Genomic DNA, 17,318 nt, shown 5'->3' on the forward strand with positions numbered 1-17,318 from the left:
GAAGAGGGGGTGTCATGGGGAGAGGAAGCTGAGAGCAGGAGGTGCCCTTAGAGCCAGGCCACATCCCGCCTGAGGATCCTGCCCGTATGCTGGTGCCGGCAGCCCAGCACCCCTCGGCCTCGTGCTGGGGGACACCGGGTGTGCGGGGAGGGAATCACTCACCTGCGGTTGATGGCTCTGCCTGGGAGCTGGACCCGCTGCCTGCGAGGAGGAAGGCACAGGATGAGAGTCTCCAGCTCTCCCACGTCCTGCCCAGACTCAGCACCTGTGGGGCCTCCTCATCCTCCATCTATCGACCGGTGTGACAAATCAATGAATGCCTCACACGGCTGTGGCTCTGGATGAGATGTGTCACCACCCCTCTGCCCATTGCGTGATGCTGGGGGCAGGAGAGGAGCAGGATTCTCTACCGGGACTGGGAGGAGTTGCACCGGTGGCAAAGGCTGGGTTAATTATACGCTGACGTTGAGCATCCCAACTGCTTGGAGATGCGTAATGGGACCCGGCAGTGTCCCCACCCTCCTCTTGGGTCTCTTGGCTTTCCTGTGTCCCAGTGCAACTTCTCACCTGTGACAGTCAGGTGCCGGGGAGTACTAAGGGCGGAGCTCCTCACTTGGTAGTGCTCATTCCTCTGCTGGTACCCACATCTGTATGTCCCCGTGCTCCTCATCGTCATGGTCGAGAGCATGGAGTAGATCAATTGTCTCTTTTCGACTTTCAGGCTGTACTGCTCCACCCCATCCTTGCAGAAGATGATTCGGGTAGCAGGGAAGCGCGCATCAGTGGAACAGCGAAAAACAACCTGTTCTCCCTCCTGAGCGTTGGAGGTGTTCAGAAAGAGGTCAGGAGGTGGGAGGTCACCTGGAGAGATGGCCCCGGGCCAGAGTTACTGTTGTCCAGGCTCCTCTCCAGGGGCGCACATGGGCAACAAACCCCCTCTCCCTTCACCACTCCTTTTGCTCAACCCATGCCTGTGCTCACCATTCCCTGGGGAGCTGCAGATGTCCTGGGCGGTCACACTGGCACCTGCACCATGGGGCAGAGAGGGAGTTGGTTAGAGGTACAGTGACCCGGCTCACGCAGATGATCGCGCCCTGGTGCCCACTGCTGAGTCCTTGCTGGGCGAGCACCATCCCACCCTTGAGTGTCCATGAGGCAACTACTCAGTCTCCTTCTTTGAAACCTCCCGGAGCCCAAATTTTCCGGGTTTGGTGTTCCAGGTGTCTTTGCTCCTTTGTCTCTAAGCTCTGCCCCACCTTACCCATTTCACAGCTCTGCATGTCAGCATAGAAGGGTCCCCAATGAAGAGTCACTAATGTCCCAAGCGCTACCTGTCTCTCTGCTCCCGTCACAGAGCACCACAGGCAGAAAGCATCTTCTATCCCCACATGACAGTTGTCATCACCACCAGGAAGGCATTTTTCATTTCAATTTAGCGCAATAGAAATGAGAAAGCTCTGTCCCTCCACCCTCCCTGTGATGATATCCCTGAAGACGTTTTCTCTGGGTGCGCAATAGAGAACATGCCATAAACACACAATTTGAATCTGATGAAAGCACCAGCTCTCCACCAAGCCAAGTCCCCATGCCCTGCTCCCAAAGCCTGGCAGCCCCATCCCCGTCCCGCAGACGTGCCCGGCTCCCACTCACCCAACAGCAGCAAGGCCATGCTGGGCAGATGCAGCACGGGCGCCCAACCTGCCCTCCGCGCCGGCCCCTTGCCCATCCCTGCCTGCCCGCAGCTGGCAGGCTCTGCTTTCTGAGCAGCTGAGAGCGCTGCACAAGAGGTGTCTGCTCTGGGCTTTGCTGCGCCTGGGAACAACCCACATGTGGCCGGAGGCGCCGTCCCACAAAGAGGAGCCTATTGGCGGTCCCCTGCTGACCCCTGCGCATCATCTCAGGCTTTTCTTTGTGCCTGTCCTGGCTCGTTCTCCTGCTGTGCGTTGGCTGCACAGCCTGAGGTCATCTTTTGCCATTGGGATCTGAGGGGCTGCCAACAAGCGGCCTCTGCCTCACCCTCTGCCTTGGCAAGACACACGTCTGGGACCACTTTCCCCATGGGTCCTCTCCCACCCCACCACTACACATCTCACTCTGCAAGTAGAGTGGACTGGTGGGTCTGGGAAGAGGCAACTGTCTATGTTAGGAGCCTGGGAACTAGGAGGGCAGCAGAGGAAGAGCGTCTACAAGAGGGTTTTGTGCAGGTGGAGCTGTTGGGAGAGCAGGCATGATGGCCAAGCCAAGTTGGTGGAGAAGGACTGGGGTGGCAGGCTGTGTGTGTGCATGGGGGAGGGAGGGATTTAGCCTCCAGGACTGAGTTTCTTGGCTCATGGAGATCAACAGCAGCATCTGATAAGCCACAATGCAATGTGCTGTACCAGGCTTTTAGCTGTGCATGGCACATGGTCAAGTGGATCTGCATAGGAGAAGAGAGATGGGAATTAGGGAAGCCTCTTGCATTTGAGATGGATCAAGTAGGAAATGACAGGAAGAAACATGAGTGCAAATGAAAGCTCATGGCTTTTCAACAAGTCATCAGGGACCTGGATTTCGGGACTTCCCCTTAGAGAAAAGTTAATCCCTCCATGTACAATTGTCTCAGCCGAGCTCAGCACCATCTCAGCTCAGCGCAGACACTGCTCCTCGCTGCAGCTGCTGGGCTCAGAGTGATAGTGCTCTAAAAAAAGCCCTTCCTTTCCCACAGCAGCTCTCTCAGCAGCAAGGTGTTCATCTCCTGCTCACTCTGCATGCTCAGACGTCGACAACAGCACCGCTTGGCCACACCACTCCTCTGTGTGCACAGAAGTGGCTGGTTTTTTTTAGAAATGAGATTTCCCTCCCACTCCTACACATTAGCCCAACCGCTCCTTCAGAAAGACCTGTGTCCCCAGCAGCTCATATCTGAAAGCCAGGGGCCAAAATTAGGTGATGGAGGGCAGAGGTCTGGAGACTGGAGCAGCTCTTTGCATGGCAATTTCAGCACAGCCAGGGAAGTTTGCAGTGCCAGCACGCAAATTACCCCTTCTCAAGCACCAAGCCACTGTGCACACCCTGTGTGGATGAGGTGCAGGTGAAGGTGGCTGCATGTCTCACGTGTCGCATTCCCTGGGGCATCTCTGCTGGTGGGGGAGCAACCTGCTCCTCCTGGCACCCACCCCCTCAGCACCCTCACCCAGGAGAGATGCAGCCACTGAGCCAGAGGGGCCAGCCAGCCTGGAGACATCCCTGTCCCCACTGACCTCTGATGCCCTCACTGCCCTGCGCTCCCTGCAGTCTCCACTCCTCTCCACCATAAGTGGACCTGAGCCATGCCGGCCCTGGGCTGCCAGTTGGGGTCAGGCCAATTGGAGGGGATACCACCATTGCTCTGCTCTCCTTTGCTCTGCCCCTGCTCTCTCCTCACATGAAAGCCAGTTGAACCTCCCGCCATCCCAGGTGTGTTTCATCCCTGCAGATGTCCCTCCTGCTCACAGAAAGCAGCATCTGCATTGCCAGGTGAATGCCTGCAGCCCAGGAGGACACAGAAGGAGACTTGGATGGCTGCAGCCTCAGACAGCCATGCTCTCCAGCTCCGCCATCTCCAGTGTTTCCCACAAACTGGGGTTGGAGAGATATAAAGGATTTGTCTGGAAGTGCAGTTGATGCTCCACAGCTCCTGCTGCCACAGCAAAGATGCATCTCCTCTGTCTTTGAGTGTCTCCTCTGAAGAGAGCTGGGAGAGCTGCTTTCCTCCGGGCTGGTGGGTCCACGTGTCCTGGAAGGGAACTGCTGTCCCCTGCACCTGGTGCTGCCAGGTTTTCCCTCCCTGCTGTCATCAGCCTGGCACATGTGTCTTGGCAAAGTGCTGATCTGAGGGTGGCAGAGGCCATCAATGAAAACTCACGTCCAAGGAGTGGTCGATCCTGCCCTTCTTTAGCCCACACCCACCCATGGGTGGTGCAGGGGGACTGGGCTGAAGAACTCAGCCAGGAAAAGAACCCAGGTGGGTTTCTGGCTCCAGGCAAATGAGGATGGGCTCTACACATCATCAGTCCCCAACACACACCCCGCGATCAAGGGTCCACCCACGCAGTCTTAAACTTCTCACACCAACGGCTCTTACCACTGGCCCGAGAAACAATGGCATCTGAGAGGGGCTGATGCTGTTTGCACAGCCCAGGCCATGAGCAGGCGGGGTAGCTGTGACCCCGAGGGTGCAAAGCAGGGTGGGGGACAAGGGGCAGGAGGCCTTGGCAGGGAGGATGCTCCTCCCCAGGCACAGGCAAACACCCCTCGTGATGCGCTCTCTGAGTGTCCGGAAATGCAGGCGGGGACTCTGCAGGCGCAGCGTGCGCAGTGGGGGCTGAGGCAGGGCCCCCGCTCAGTTGGTCACAGCCTCCGGCTGTGGGGAAGGCTCTGCTAGCCACAGCAATGCAGCAGGAGCAGCCCCAGGCGCGCTGCAAGCCACGGGCCAGGCAGCTCTGGAAGCGCTGTCCCCAGCTGAGAGCAAAGCAGACGCTTCCAGGAGAGGCTGTTGCCGCAGCGCCCCCCAAAATGCTGGGGCAGGTGGCCTGGGGCAGGCTGTCTCCTTGTGGGCCTGCCTTGCTGCTGCTGCTGCTGCTGCTGCTGCTGGGTGAGTTGGGGCATGGCTTTGGCGTGGGGCTGAGGCCGGGAGGGCTGCTGAGCGGGGCAGGCCAGGGCCCGTGCTGGGCACAGAGTGTCTTGGGTGGGGGCAGGAAGACCGTTGCTTCCTCCAGACGCCACGCAGCTCTGGGAAAGAGCATAATATTCAAATATTTCTCAGGATGTTTGGTTCATAACAGGGACTTTGTACACGCTGGAGTGGATTGGGGTAGCAGGGGGATGCTTCTGTAACAGCAATGCCACCCATTATCGGCTTGGCGTGATTTCGAGAGCGGAGGTGCATAAGATGCACGCTAGAGATGCGTGGGTGGGAAGGTGCTGCCCAGCAGGGACTCGGCAGTGGGGAGCTGGGCTGGGAGAGGCCGGCGAGCCGGATTGCTGCCCCTCTAACCAACACCCTCTCTTCTGCACACTGCAGGTGCCAGTGTGACCGCCCAGGACATCTGCAGCTCCCCAGGTGATGGGGAGCACAGGGATGGGTCCCGAAAAGGCAGTGGTACAGGGAGTGGGGCACGGAAAAGAGAGGAGCTTTGTTCCATGCATACAAGCCCTTGGAGGAGAGATTCTGCCCTCCTTGAGCTAGAGCATTTTCAGCCCCACCATCACAAAGCCTTGCCCTGCAGCATCCTGCATCACTGCCTTCCTTCCAGGTCACCTCCCGGCTCCTCATCTGAGCCTCGACTTACCTTCTGCTCAGCCTGGCGACACAGTTCTGGCCTGGTGCTCCCTCCTGACAGATTCACCTGCAACCCGAATCGTCTTCTGCAAGGATGGGGTGGAGGAGTACAGCCTGAAAGCCCAACGGGGGCAGCTCAGCTACTTTGTGCTGCTGAACATCACCCTGGGGAGCGCAGGGACGTACGCGTGTGGGTACCAGCACAGGAACGAGAGCAACTGGGTGAGGAGCTCTGCCCTCAGTGCTCCCCGGCACCTGGCTGTCAGAGGTGAGAGGTGGCACTGGGCATGGGCAGGAACCACTGCAGAGCCCAACAGACCCTAAATTAGGGCGGGGACCCTGTGTTGCCCCATGACTTGGCCCTGGGCACTGTGGACTGTTGTTGTCAGGGTTCAGTTCAGCCCAGTCTTTGCCACTGGGGCAACTCCTCCCAGTCCATGGAGAGCATCCTGCTCCTCTCCTGCCCATAGCATCACACAAAGGGCAGAGGTGTGGTGCCACATCTCATCCAGAGCCACAGCCGTGCGAGGCATTCATTGATTTGTCAGGACTGTCAATAGATGGAGGATGAGATTCTGGATGATGATTCTCATCTGGAGGATGAGAATCACAGGTGCTGATTCTGGGCAGGACATGGGAGAGCTGGAGACTCTCAGCCTGTGCCTTTCTCCTCGCAGGCAGCGGGTCCAGCTCCCAGGCAGAGCCATCAACCGCAGGTGAGTGATTCCCTCTCCGCACACCCAGTGTCCCCCAGCACGAGGCCGAGGGGTGCTGGGCTGTCGGCACCAGCATACGGGCAGGATCCTCAGGTGGGATGTGGCCTGGCTCTAAGGGCACCTCCTGCTCTCGGCTTCTCTCCCCATGACACCCCCTCTTCCACAACACCTTCTGTCTCTCCCAGCTCCCCATCCACCCGTCCGCCCCATCCACTCCTTCCCCACAGGCATTGCGCTGGCAGTGGCGGCCGTCTCCCTCCTCCTCCTGGCTGCAGCCACCTACAGTGCCGCAAAGAAAGGTGAGCGATTTGGGGAAATTCAGGGTAAACACTGGGGCCAAAATGCCGCCCTGATGTGGAGTTGCTACTGGGCGACCATGCCACTTTAGGATGGGCAGCTGCTTACCCCTGTTTCATGGGAAGCTGAGCCCCCAAAAACTTTTCTTGATCACCTCATGGGGAGCAAATATGCTCAGATGAGGAAGATGAAATGTACCTCTCTCCCTGGAATACATTGGCTGCCAGTGCTCTGGGCACGAGAAGGGAGTCTCCCACGTGGCCTGAGAGGAGCCAGCACTGCTCACACACTTGGGCTGGTCCGGTGGCTGCTCTTCTTTGAGTTTGGCCCAAAGCTGCTCAGGGCATGGGAGAAATCAGTCTACGAAACAGGGTTAAAAGTTCCAAATAGAGGCTGGAAAAGTGCCTCCCTGAGTGAGGTGTGGAGGCTCAGCCCATCATCTCCATGGTGCAGCCCAGAGCACGAAAAGCCAGGGCTGGGCAGTAACTCTGCGCTCCCGCCTCACCCTTTCCTTTCCTTGCAGGGGCGTGCAGAGAGAGGTGCCAAAGGTGAGCAGCAATCCCTCCAGGCTGTGGGGCTGGGGGGGATAAGGAGGGAGGCATTCCAGCTTCCCTGTGGTGGTCCTGGGCTAGTCCTTTGCACGAGGCAGAGTGGTCTTTGTCCATGGGTAAAATCCCCCTCGGGTTGAGGCAGAGAGGAGCAGGGCTTGCCCTGGGCTTCCTTCCAGCCATGGACCTGATGCTAGAAAGCATCATCCCCGGGAATGATCCGAATGATGTCATCACAGCCTGGACATGCACCCAAAAACCCTTTCCCCCCCCCTCTCCAGGCAGCACCAACTTCCCAGACATGAGGCTGAAGTGACCGACGAGAACGAAATACAGTGTGAGTACCACCTCCTCTCTCCGGGTGACCCATGGACCCCTCTTGGAAAATTAGTTCTTCTGGACTGTTTTCCCTCTCTGAATTTTCACTTCACCATGATTTCTGCTATCAAGCAGAGGGCAACAACTGAGGATGTGGGTCCATTGGTGAGGGCTGGTGGGGAAAACATCTCCTTGCTCCCTCTGACACCACAGGCTGCAGCAAATGGGGGGTGTGGTGTGTGGGGTAAGGGGGAGGTGGTCCGTGTGCCTCCGTCTATGTTCAGGGTGACTTTGGTTTCACAGGTGGGCGCAGAGCGGCAGATACAGGTCTGCTGGTTGGGCATAGAGGGACAATGCCGCGGAGTGGGGGAAATGCAGCCAAACCCCAGCATCCCTGCTCCACACGCACGGGTGGAAGGGCACGGTGCTCTGCTGCCCAGAGCGGGGTGGAAGGTGGGGGAAAGAGGGCAGGGCATTGCGTCCTGAGCCCGGGGCATGTGCTGATCAAAGACGCGGTGGGTCTCACCCAGACCCAGCAGGGGAAGCAAGGGCTAACCAGGTGCTTTTTGCCCCCCAACAGACTCCACCATCGCCCACGTTGGACGCACCAGGGTGAGTGGTGGCACAGCTTTGGTGCCAGAGGAGGGAGCGGGACCCCAGAGAGGGGCTGTGCTGGTGGGGGTCCCTGCCCATGCCTTGGCCTGGGGAGTCCCACGGGGCTCTTCCCACTGAGAACCCAACCGATGCACTTGCAGAAGAAGACATATATTTCTGTGCCCACCTGTCCACATCTTTTCACACCTCATTCCCCTTTATGGGGTGACAATTCTCCAACAACACAAGATTTTTTCTACCAAGAAATTTGTTTTTTCTTTCCATTTTCAAAAAGAAAAAGTTCCCTCTTAACAGTATTTCAGCTGCTGCGGTCAAAATTACTCTCACAAGGGGAAGAAATCACACATCCTTAAATGTTTTCAAATATGGAGTTTTTGAGGAGACCTGGGAAAAAAAAAGAACTTGTAAAAAGAAGAACGAAGAAGAAATAAGGGGCCACCTCAGAACACAGTCCTGCCCCACATCTGCTCTCCTTTTTCCTACCTTGTGGCACACTGGGCTTGGGGCCCGCGGGTGAAATAACATGCTTTCATTTTCCCTCTCAAGCCTCGCGTGCAAGAGATGGACACCACCACAACGTATGCCACGGTGAGCCGCTCTCGCAGCCAGCCCAGATAGCGCTGCAGCATGGCGAGCGCACGGGGAGCCGTGCCCACCTTGGCCTTTTCTCTCCACCACCTCTTGCTGGGCAATTGCCAGCGCTGGGCTTGGCAGGGCAACGCCTGCCCACAAGCCCTCTCCATGCCACCCTGTGCGCACCCAACCCTTCCACCCTCACCAGCCCTTCCCACACACATCAGAAATGTCTTCTGGATGACTTCCACCAAAACTATATATATGACTCGCACTTACAATTACAACCTATTACATCTAAATGCATATACAGTACATTACATACATTGTGAATGTCTACGTAAAGACATCTCCTTCCTCCTGTGTTAAGGAAGATGTGATTAAATAAACTTCATGATACAGCTATGGGTGTGCTGTGATATCTCCCCACAATGATTCACATCTCTACATACGGGTACACAGATGCATATGCACTGAGGTGCTCATACATCCTTGTTAAAAGCTCTGAAAAATGATGATGTGGTTTTGCTCAAATGAGCAATAAACATCTATGAATTTGTATCCTCAATTATATCTGTCTTACACAGTCCCCTATGGAATGGTGTTGAGCTGCCCAAAGACATCCGTAGAGACCCAAAGGGGTGTCTGTAGAGCTATGAAGGGACCGTAGAGAGACATGGGGATGGAAAGGGGAGCTGTCTCTTGCCTGAGCTCAGCTGAGACATCACCAGACTCTAAAAGCTTCATCTTGGCATTCTGCTCCTGCCTGTCTCTTCCTGGCCAAGCTCTCCTTCCCAACCGGAAATCCCAGACAAGACTCCTTTGTTGCCTTCACCACACCCAAAAGGCTCCATGCAATTGGAATATTAAAAGAGCAGGCAAGGTGATGGGGCCGCCAGTGCTGTGTCAGATCATGGTCTTGCGTCATAATTCTCATCCGTTCGTAGCTCCTGGGTTGCATTTGTGGTGAGGGTATAAGTAGGAACAGCTTTGCAGGTTTCCACACTGGCTGGATTTTTATGTCCCAGTTTGATCCCCATGATCCAGGTTTCGGTCACAAAGCCTGCAGGCAGAGAGACAGCCTCTCCCGGAGGGAGTGCACCTCCAGACGAGGGCAATGAAGATGATCAGAAGGCTGCAGCAGCTCTCTTATGAGGACAGGCTGAGAGAGTTGGGGTTGTTCAGCCTGGAGAAGAGAAGGCTCCAGGAAGACCTTATGGCAGCCTTCCAGTATGTGAAGGGGGTCTACAAGAAAGCTGGAGAGGGACATTTTGCAAGTGCATGTATCAATAGGATGAGGGGTAATGGCTTCAGACGGGAAGAGAAAAGATTTAGTTTAAGTGTGAGGAAGAAATTATTCACTATGGGGGAGGTGAGGCACTGGAAGAGGTACCCAGAGGATTTGTGGCTGCCCCATCGCTGGAAGCGTTCAAGGCCACGGTGGCCTTAGCATTGAGCAATCTGGTCTAGTGGAAGGTATCCGTGCCCGTGGCAGAGGGGTTGGAAGTGGATGATCTCAAAGGTCACTTCCAATCCAAACCATTCTATTCACTCCCCAGGGTGATATTCAGCAGCACAAAGTAGCTGAGCTGTCCCCGTTGGGCTTTCAGGCTGTACTCTTCCACCCCATCCTTGCAGAAGATGATTCAGGTTGCAGGAGACCGGCGTTCAATGGAGCAGCAGAACAAAACCCGTTTCCGCTCCTGAGCGCTGAAGGTGTTCAAGGAAGAGGGCAGGAGCTGGGAGGTCACCTGGAGAGATGGCACAAGGATGTCCCAGGCCAGCGTTAGTGACGACAGAGTGGTCAAACGCCCTGACAGAGTGGTCAAAGGTAGGGCACGAGTCTCCTCTCCACGGGTTCGCATATGGCGGATGAACCCCATGGGCAGTCACACCGGCACCTGAAATGTGGACCAGAGAGGGTTTTTGCTGGAGGGGCAATGACAAGATTCACCCATGTGCACCTGCACAGGTCCCCACTGTTGGCAGCCCCATCCCACCCGTGCGTCCCCATCTGCGTCTCCTTGGTCTCCTGCTATGCTGGAACACCAAGCCGGTTTAGGGTGGGTGGGTTGTTCCAGGTGGATGCCCATGGCTCCCTAAAGCACTCCAGCATCTGCCCAGTCTCACACGGTGACTCAGACACCCTCAACAGAGTGCCCTTTTCTTAGAGCAGCGCCGTAGCTGGAGGAGGCAATCATCTTCCTCTCCTCATCCAAGCACCTCTGCCCCTCACTGCTGCACAAGAGCAGTAATTCAGTAAAAATAAAGCAGAACCAAAGCAGCCGTCCATCACCCTTCTTCTGTTGCGACCCAGGGGACGAGAATACGGGATTTGGGTCTGCGAAAAGGAAACATGGAGCCAGTGGTCTTTTGAATCTGATTCCCTACCCTGAAAGGGGCAGATGCATAAGGGCTTTATGCGCAGCTTCTCTGCATCAAGATTAAGGTAAGACATGGCTGTGCACTGATCTCTTTGGGACCGCTCCTTAAGGGACTCGGGATTCCAATGTGGAGGAGGGGCTCAGACCATCTCAGCACCATCTCAGCTCAGCCCAGACACTGCTCCTCGCTGCAGCTGCTGGGCCTCTCGTCACCTTGCTCTAAAAAAAGCCCTCCCTTTCCCACAGCAGCTCTCTCAGCAGCAAGGTATTCGCCTCCTGCTCGTTCTGCACACTCAGCCGTTGACCACACCACCCCTTGGCCACACAACTCCTCTGTGCGCACAGCAGCGCCTCTTCTATTTAGAAAGGAGATGTCCCTCTCGTTCCTCAACATCAACCCAACCGCTCCTTCAGAAAGACCTGTGTCCCCACCATGCTTGAGCAGGGCTTGAGCTGGGCTTGAGCTAGGCTGGAGCTGGGCTTGAAGCAGAACGGCAAACAGCAGCAGCAGCTGCAAATCTCCAAGCCAGGACCAAAAGTAGGAGGGGGAGGGTTGGAGGGCTGGAGGGCTGGCATGGCACCATGGAAGGAGGACAGTGACAGCCACTACAGAGTTATGGGAAAATCTCCGCCTCAGGGGAGCGTGGCTTTGTGCTCCCCACTCAATGGGACATCTTGGAGACAAGAAGAGCTTGCATGGCCTGAAAGCCTCTGCAAGAGCTGGACCTCAACTCTGACCAATCTGTCAGTGTTGGCACCTGGAGGGAGAACGAGAGTTTGTATACAACCACCAGTACGTCCCTGGAGACACACAAGAAGAGGATTGGAAAGGGGAGAGCTGCGGGCTTTAAGAGCAGACATAAGACGGATTTGGGACTATTAATTGAGAACAGAATTCACTAAGATTAATTTATTGGAATTTAAAGAATTGTCATTTAAAACAGTGATGATGGGACCAGCTCTGCCTTGCAAGCAGGTACGCCGAAGCAAAAGGACATTGTGCCGGTAGCAGGAGGGGGAAGAGTGGAAGAGGAATTGGCACGTACAGTAACTCTGGTTGTCAGCAGAAGGGTCCGCAGCACGACCAGCATCACCGAGAGGTGTGGAGAGAGCGGGGAGAAGAGGTGTTGAGGGTGCTTGGCCCCACTGCCATATGCAGCAATTGGGCCTTTTTGTTCATTCCCAGGGATTATGATTTCTTCATGCCTGGGCAGAACCCAGGCCATGAGCAGGCGGGGTAGCTGTGACCCCGAGGGTGCAAAGCAGGGTGGGGGACAAGGGGCAGGAGGCCTTGGCAGGGAGGATGCTCCTCCCCGGGCACAGGCAAACACCCCTCGTGATGCGCTCTCTGAGTGTCCGGAAATGCAGGCGGGGACTCTGCAGGCGCAGCGTGCGCAGTGGGGGCTGAGGCAGGGCCCCCGCTCAGTTGGTCACAGCCTCCGGCTGTGGGGAAGGCTCTGCTAGCCACAGCAATGCAGCAGGAGCAGCCCCAGGCGCGCTGCAAGCCACGGGCCAGGCAGCTCTGGAAGCGCTGTCCCCAGCTGAGAGCAAAGCAGACGCTTGCAGGAGAGGCTGTTGCCGCAGCGCCCCCCAAAATGCTGGGGCAGGTGGCCTGGGGCAGGCTGTCTCCTTGTGGGCCTGCCTTGCTGCTGCTGCTGCTGCTGCTGCTGGGTGAGTTGGGGCATGGCTTTGGCGTGGGGCTGAGGCCGGGAGGGCTGCTGAGCGGGGCAGGCCAGGGCCCGTGCTGGGCACAGGGGAGGGTGGGCAAAGGCTGTGCGCAGCCGGCGTGCAGCGCTGAGGGGCAGAGTGTCTTGGGTGGGGGCAGGAAGACCGTTGCTTCCTCCAGACGCGACGCAGCTCTGAGCAAAAGGTGTATTTTTCGAACGCCACAAGTGGGTTCGAGTCGCAGTGTGAGACTTTGTACGTGCTGGAGTGCTGTAGGGATCCATGCTCACCCACCTGCAAGAGCAAACCCATGCAAAATGGGCTTGGGGTTTTGTCAAGCCAGGAGACTGAGGACATGCAGGCTGGAGACACATGGGTGAGAAGGTGCTCGCCCAGCAAAATCTCAGCGCTGGGGACCAGTGCATGTGGGTGAGTCAGGTCATTGCCCCTGTAAAGAAAAGCCTCTTTTCTGCATGGAACAGGTGCCGGCGTGACTCCCCAGGACATGTGCAGCTCCCCAGGGGATGGTGAGCACGGGGATGGGTCCTTAAAAAGGAGTGGTGAAGGAGTGGAGATGGGAAGGGAGAGGGGATTGATTCCCCTGGTGTGAACCCCTGGAGGGGAGACTCCTGCCCTGTATTTTGTAGCTCCCACAACAGTAACTGTGGCCTGGGGCATCCCCGTGCCATCTCCGCAGGTGACCTCCCGCCTCCTGACCTCTTCCTGAACACCTCCAACGCTCAGGAGGGGGAACAGGTTTTGCTTCACTGCTCCATTGATGGGCACTCTCCTGCTACGCGAATCGTCTTTTGCAAGGATGGGGTGGAGAAGTACAGCCTGAAAGCCGAAAAGAGAAAGCTTACCTACTCCATGCTTGTGACTGTGACGATGGAGAGCACGGGGACATACAGATGTGGGTATCAGCACAAGACTGAGCACTACAGAATGAGGAGCTCTGCGCTCAGCACTCCACAGAACCTGACTGTCACAGGTGAGGCGTCCCATGGTACCCAAGCACGCTCTGCTGCAGAGCCTCAATGACCCCAGTTGAGGCTGGGACTCCTCTGTGCCCCATGGCATTGTCCTGAGCAGTGGGGATTCTCAGACAAGCCTTTGCCACTGAGTGACCTTGTACCAGTCCCAGGAGAGCATCCTGCTCTCCTCCTGCCCCAGCATCGCGCAAAGGGCAGAGGGGTGGTGCCACATCTCATCCAGAGCCACAGCCGTGCGAGGCATTCATTGATTTGTCACGACTGTCAATAGATGGAGGATGAGGGGGTCCTCACAGGTGCTGAGTCTGGGCAGGACGTGGGAGAGCTGGAGACTCTCAGCCTGTGCTTTTCTCCTCGCAGGCAGCGGGTCCAGCTCCCAGGCAGGGCCATTGGCAGAATCGGGCCGAGGGATGCTGGGGCATACGGGCAGGATCCTCAGGCGGGACGTGGCCTGGCTCTAAGGGCACCTCCTGCTCTCGGCTTCCTCTCCCCATGACACCCCCTCTTTCACAACACCTTCTCTCTCTCCCAGCTCCCCATCCCCGCCCCGTCCACCCCTTCCCCACAGGCATCGCGCTGGCAGTGGCGGCCGTCTCCCTCCTCCTCCTGGCTGCAGCCACCTACTGTGCCGTGAAGAAAGGTGAGCGATTTGGGGAAATTCAGGGTAAACAGTGGGGCCAAAATGGCACCCTGATGTGGGGCTGTTGCTGTGTGAGCAATGCCAGTTTAGGATGGGCAGCTCCTTACCCCTGTTTCAGAGGAAGCTTAGCCCCTCAAAACTTTCCTTCATCACTTAGGGGGAGCAAAGTTTCGGAGATGGGGAAAACTTCCTGCCTTGTGAGATGGTTTGGATACCAAAGTGAGGAGGTAGCAGCAAATACATCCCTGTCCCACACAAACTTTTGCTCCCAGCCCTCTCAGGACAAGAAGGGCGTCCCTGACCTGGCCTGAGCAGAGCAAGCACGGCCTGTTACGGTGGGATGTCCTTGGCTGCTGAGAGCTTGAGAGAAGGCAGTCTGGGGAAGGGGACTGAGGGTTGTATAGCCTGGGCTGGAAAAGTCCCTCCCTGAGGGAGGTGTGGAGCTTCAGTGCATCATCTTCATCGTGCAGCCCAGAGCACGGAAAGCCAGGGCTGGGCAGTAACTCTGCCTCACACAATCACAGAATCACACAATGGTCAGGGTTGGAAGGGACCTTGGGAGATCATCTAGTCGGATGCCCCTGTCAAAGCAGGGTCACCTAGAGCAGGTTGCACAGGAAGGCATGCAGGTGGGTTTTGAATATGTCCAGAGAAGGAGATTCCACACCGCCTCTGGGCAGCCTGTTGCTGTGCTCTGCCACCCTCAAAGGCAAGAAGTTTTACCTCATGTTGAGACGGAACTTCCTGTGTTCCAGGCTATTCCCATTGCTCCTGGTCCTGTCAACGGGCACCACTGGAAAGAGTCTGGCCCCATCCTCTTGACACCCGCCCTTTAGATGTTGCTCAGCATTGATGAGATCCCCTCTCAGAGAAGGCCTTCTCTTCTCTGGCCTATATAGACCCGGCTCTCCAGCTTTGCCTCATCAGAGGGATGCTCCTGCCCTTCATCATCTTGGTAGCCCTCTGCTGGACTCTTTCCAGTAGTTCCCTGTCTTTCTTGAACTGGGGAGCCCCGAACTGGACACAGTACTCATACACATGTGGCCTCCCCAGGGCAGAGCAGAGGGGGAGGATGACCTCCCTCGACCTGCTGGCCACGCTCTTTCTAATGCACCCCAGGAGACCATTGGGCTTCTTGGCCACAAGGGCACATTGCTGTCTCGTGGTCAACTTCTTGTCCACCAGCACTCCCAGCTCCCCCTCTTGTGTAGCTGCTTTCCAAGAGGTCAAACCCGAATCCTTACTGCTGCATGGAGTTATTCCTCCCCAGCTGCAGGACCCTGCACTTGCCCTTCTTGAACTTCATTTGGTCCCTCTCCACCCAACTCTCCAGCCTCTCCAGGTCTCGCTGTACGGTGGCACAGCCGACTGCTGTGTCAGCCACTGCTCCCAGCTTTGAGTCACCAGCAAACTTGCTGCGGGTACACTCTGTTCCCTTGTCTGGCTCATTGACGGATACGTTGAACAAGACTGGACTCAGTACTGACCCCTGGGGAACACCACAAGTCATTCACCGCATTCAGCCCCTTCTCCATCCACCCCACTGCCCACTCATCTAACCCACACTTCCTAGGCTTCCCTACAAGGATGTTCTGGGAGACAGCGTCAAAAGCCGAGGTGAAGTCGAGGTGGACAACGCCCACGGCTCTGCCCTCACCCACCCAGCCAGGCATGCCATCCGAGCAGGCTATCACATTGGTCAAGCGTGATTTCCCCTTGGTGAAGCCACATTGACCATTCCCCACATCTCCCTTTCTTTTCCTTGCAGGGACCTGCAGAGAGAGATGCCAAAGGTGAGCAGCAATCCGTCCTGGCTGAAGAGCTTAGGGGTGATGGAGAAGGGCATCCCGTGTGGCCTGGGGTGGTTCTTGGCAAGGAGCACCGTGGTCTGTGTCCATGGGTAGCTTCCCCCTCGGGTTGAAGCAGGGAGGAGCAGGGTTTGCCTGGCGTTGACTCCAGCTGTGGACCCGATGCAAGAAAGCATCATCCCTGGGAATGACCCAAAAGGCCCCATTGCTGCGAGATGGCAGTGGGGCCATAGACCCTCAACACCCCTTCTCCTTGCTCTCTCACCACTGCTCGGTGATGCTGGTAGCGCTGAGGACTCTTCTGCTGATGACCGGAGTTGCTGTAAGTGTAACAAGTCCCCCTGCACCCTCCCCCTCCTGGCACCGGCCGCAATGTCCTTCTGCTTTGGCTTCCTGCCCCGCTTGCAATGCACAGCTGCTCCAGTCCGCAGTAGTCTCCAAATCATTCTATATATAACCCCAAGAAGTTCAATCTCAGTAAATTCTCTTCTCACTAAATCGTCCCAGTCAGAGCCTGATATCTATGATTGAAACCTGGGGCTTCTCCCTTACAATCCTGGGCTGTGTTGTTGTCTCCCGTGTCCCGCTGATGGTGTGACACTAACGCAGGTTCTCCCTGCAGATGTCAACACTGATGAACTGGGCAGAGTTAAGGTGAGTTCAGCTCTTGCAGAAGCTTTCTCGCTGTGCGAGCTCTTCGGGGCTGCGTCATGAGCTGTTTGAGGGCAAACTAAGCCCCCCCCCCCCCCTTGAGGCTGGCGTTTTCCCATAGCTCTGCTGCGGCTGTCATTGGTCTCCTTCCAAGGTGCCATCCCAGCCCAACGCCTGTGGCCGTGATGGGCACCAGGAGAGCGAGGCTTCTGTCTTTCCTATTTTGAAGGTCTCACGACCAAACTGCTCCGAAGCTTCCCTTTATGCCAACTTATGAGAAAGCGAGAGGTGATGCAGCCAGCTTCTGCGTTATCCAACACAAGACATGGCGCTCACATGGATATTTGCTGGCTCTCTCTCCCCTCCGTGAGAACCTCTGGACATTTCCTGGATGTTCCTTTTGGGGATCAGGAACCCATTCATGGGTTGCAACTCTGCCGTTCCCCACCAATTTTGGGCTTTAGCTCTTCTGCAGAAGATGATTGCTTGGAGCGACCTCAGAAAACCCAAGAGCCCTCTCCACTAAACCAGCCTGCTGCCAGCTTTGTGGAGATCATGTTGTGCAGGCGGAGGAGGTGTCCACACAAGTTCTCTGAGAGAGGCACAGGGAAATGGGGATGGCGTGGGGGATTTCTGAGCTGTAAATAAAAGCATGAAGGTACACCGCAAAGAGAAAGAAGGGTTTTTTATTGCCTTATCCCAGGAGAGGTGTCAGGTGAAATGTCCCCCTGAGAGCGGCTGTCTGTCTTTCTCAGGGGTTGTGACCCAAAGCTGGTGCATGGGGCTGACATGGGGACTTCATATGCCAGCCA

Source organism: Vanellus vanellus, assembly GCF_965231255.1.
Source record: "Vanellus vanellus genome assembly, chromosome: 29".
NCBI classification, from domain to species: Eukaryota; Metazoa; Chordata; class Aves; order Charadriiformes; family Charadriidae; genus Vanellus; species Vanellus vanellus.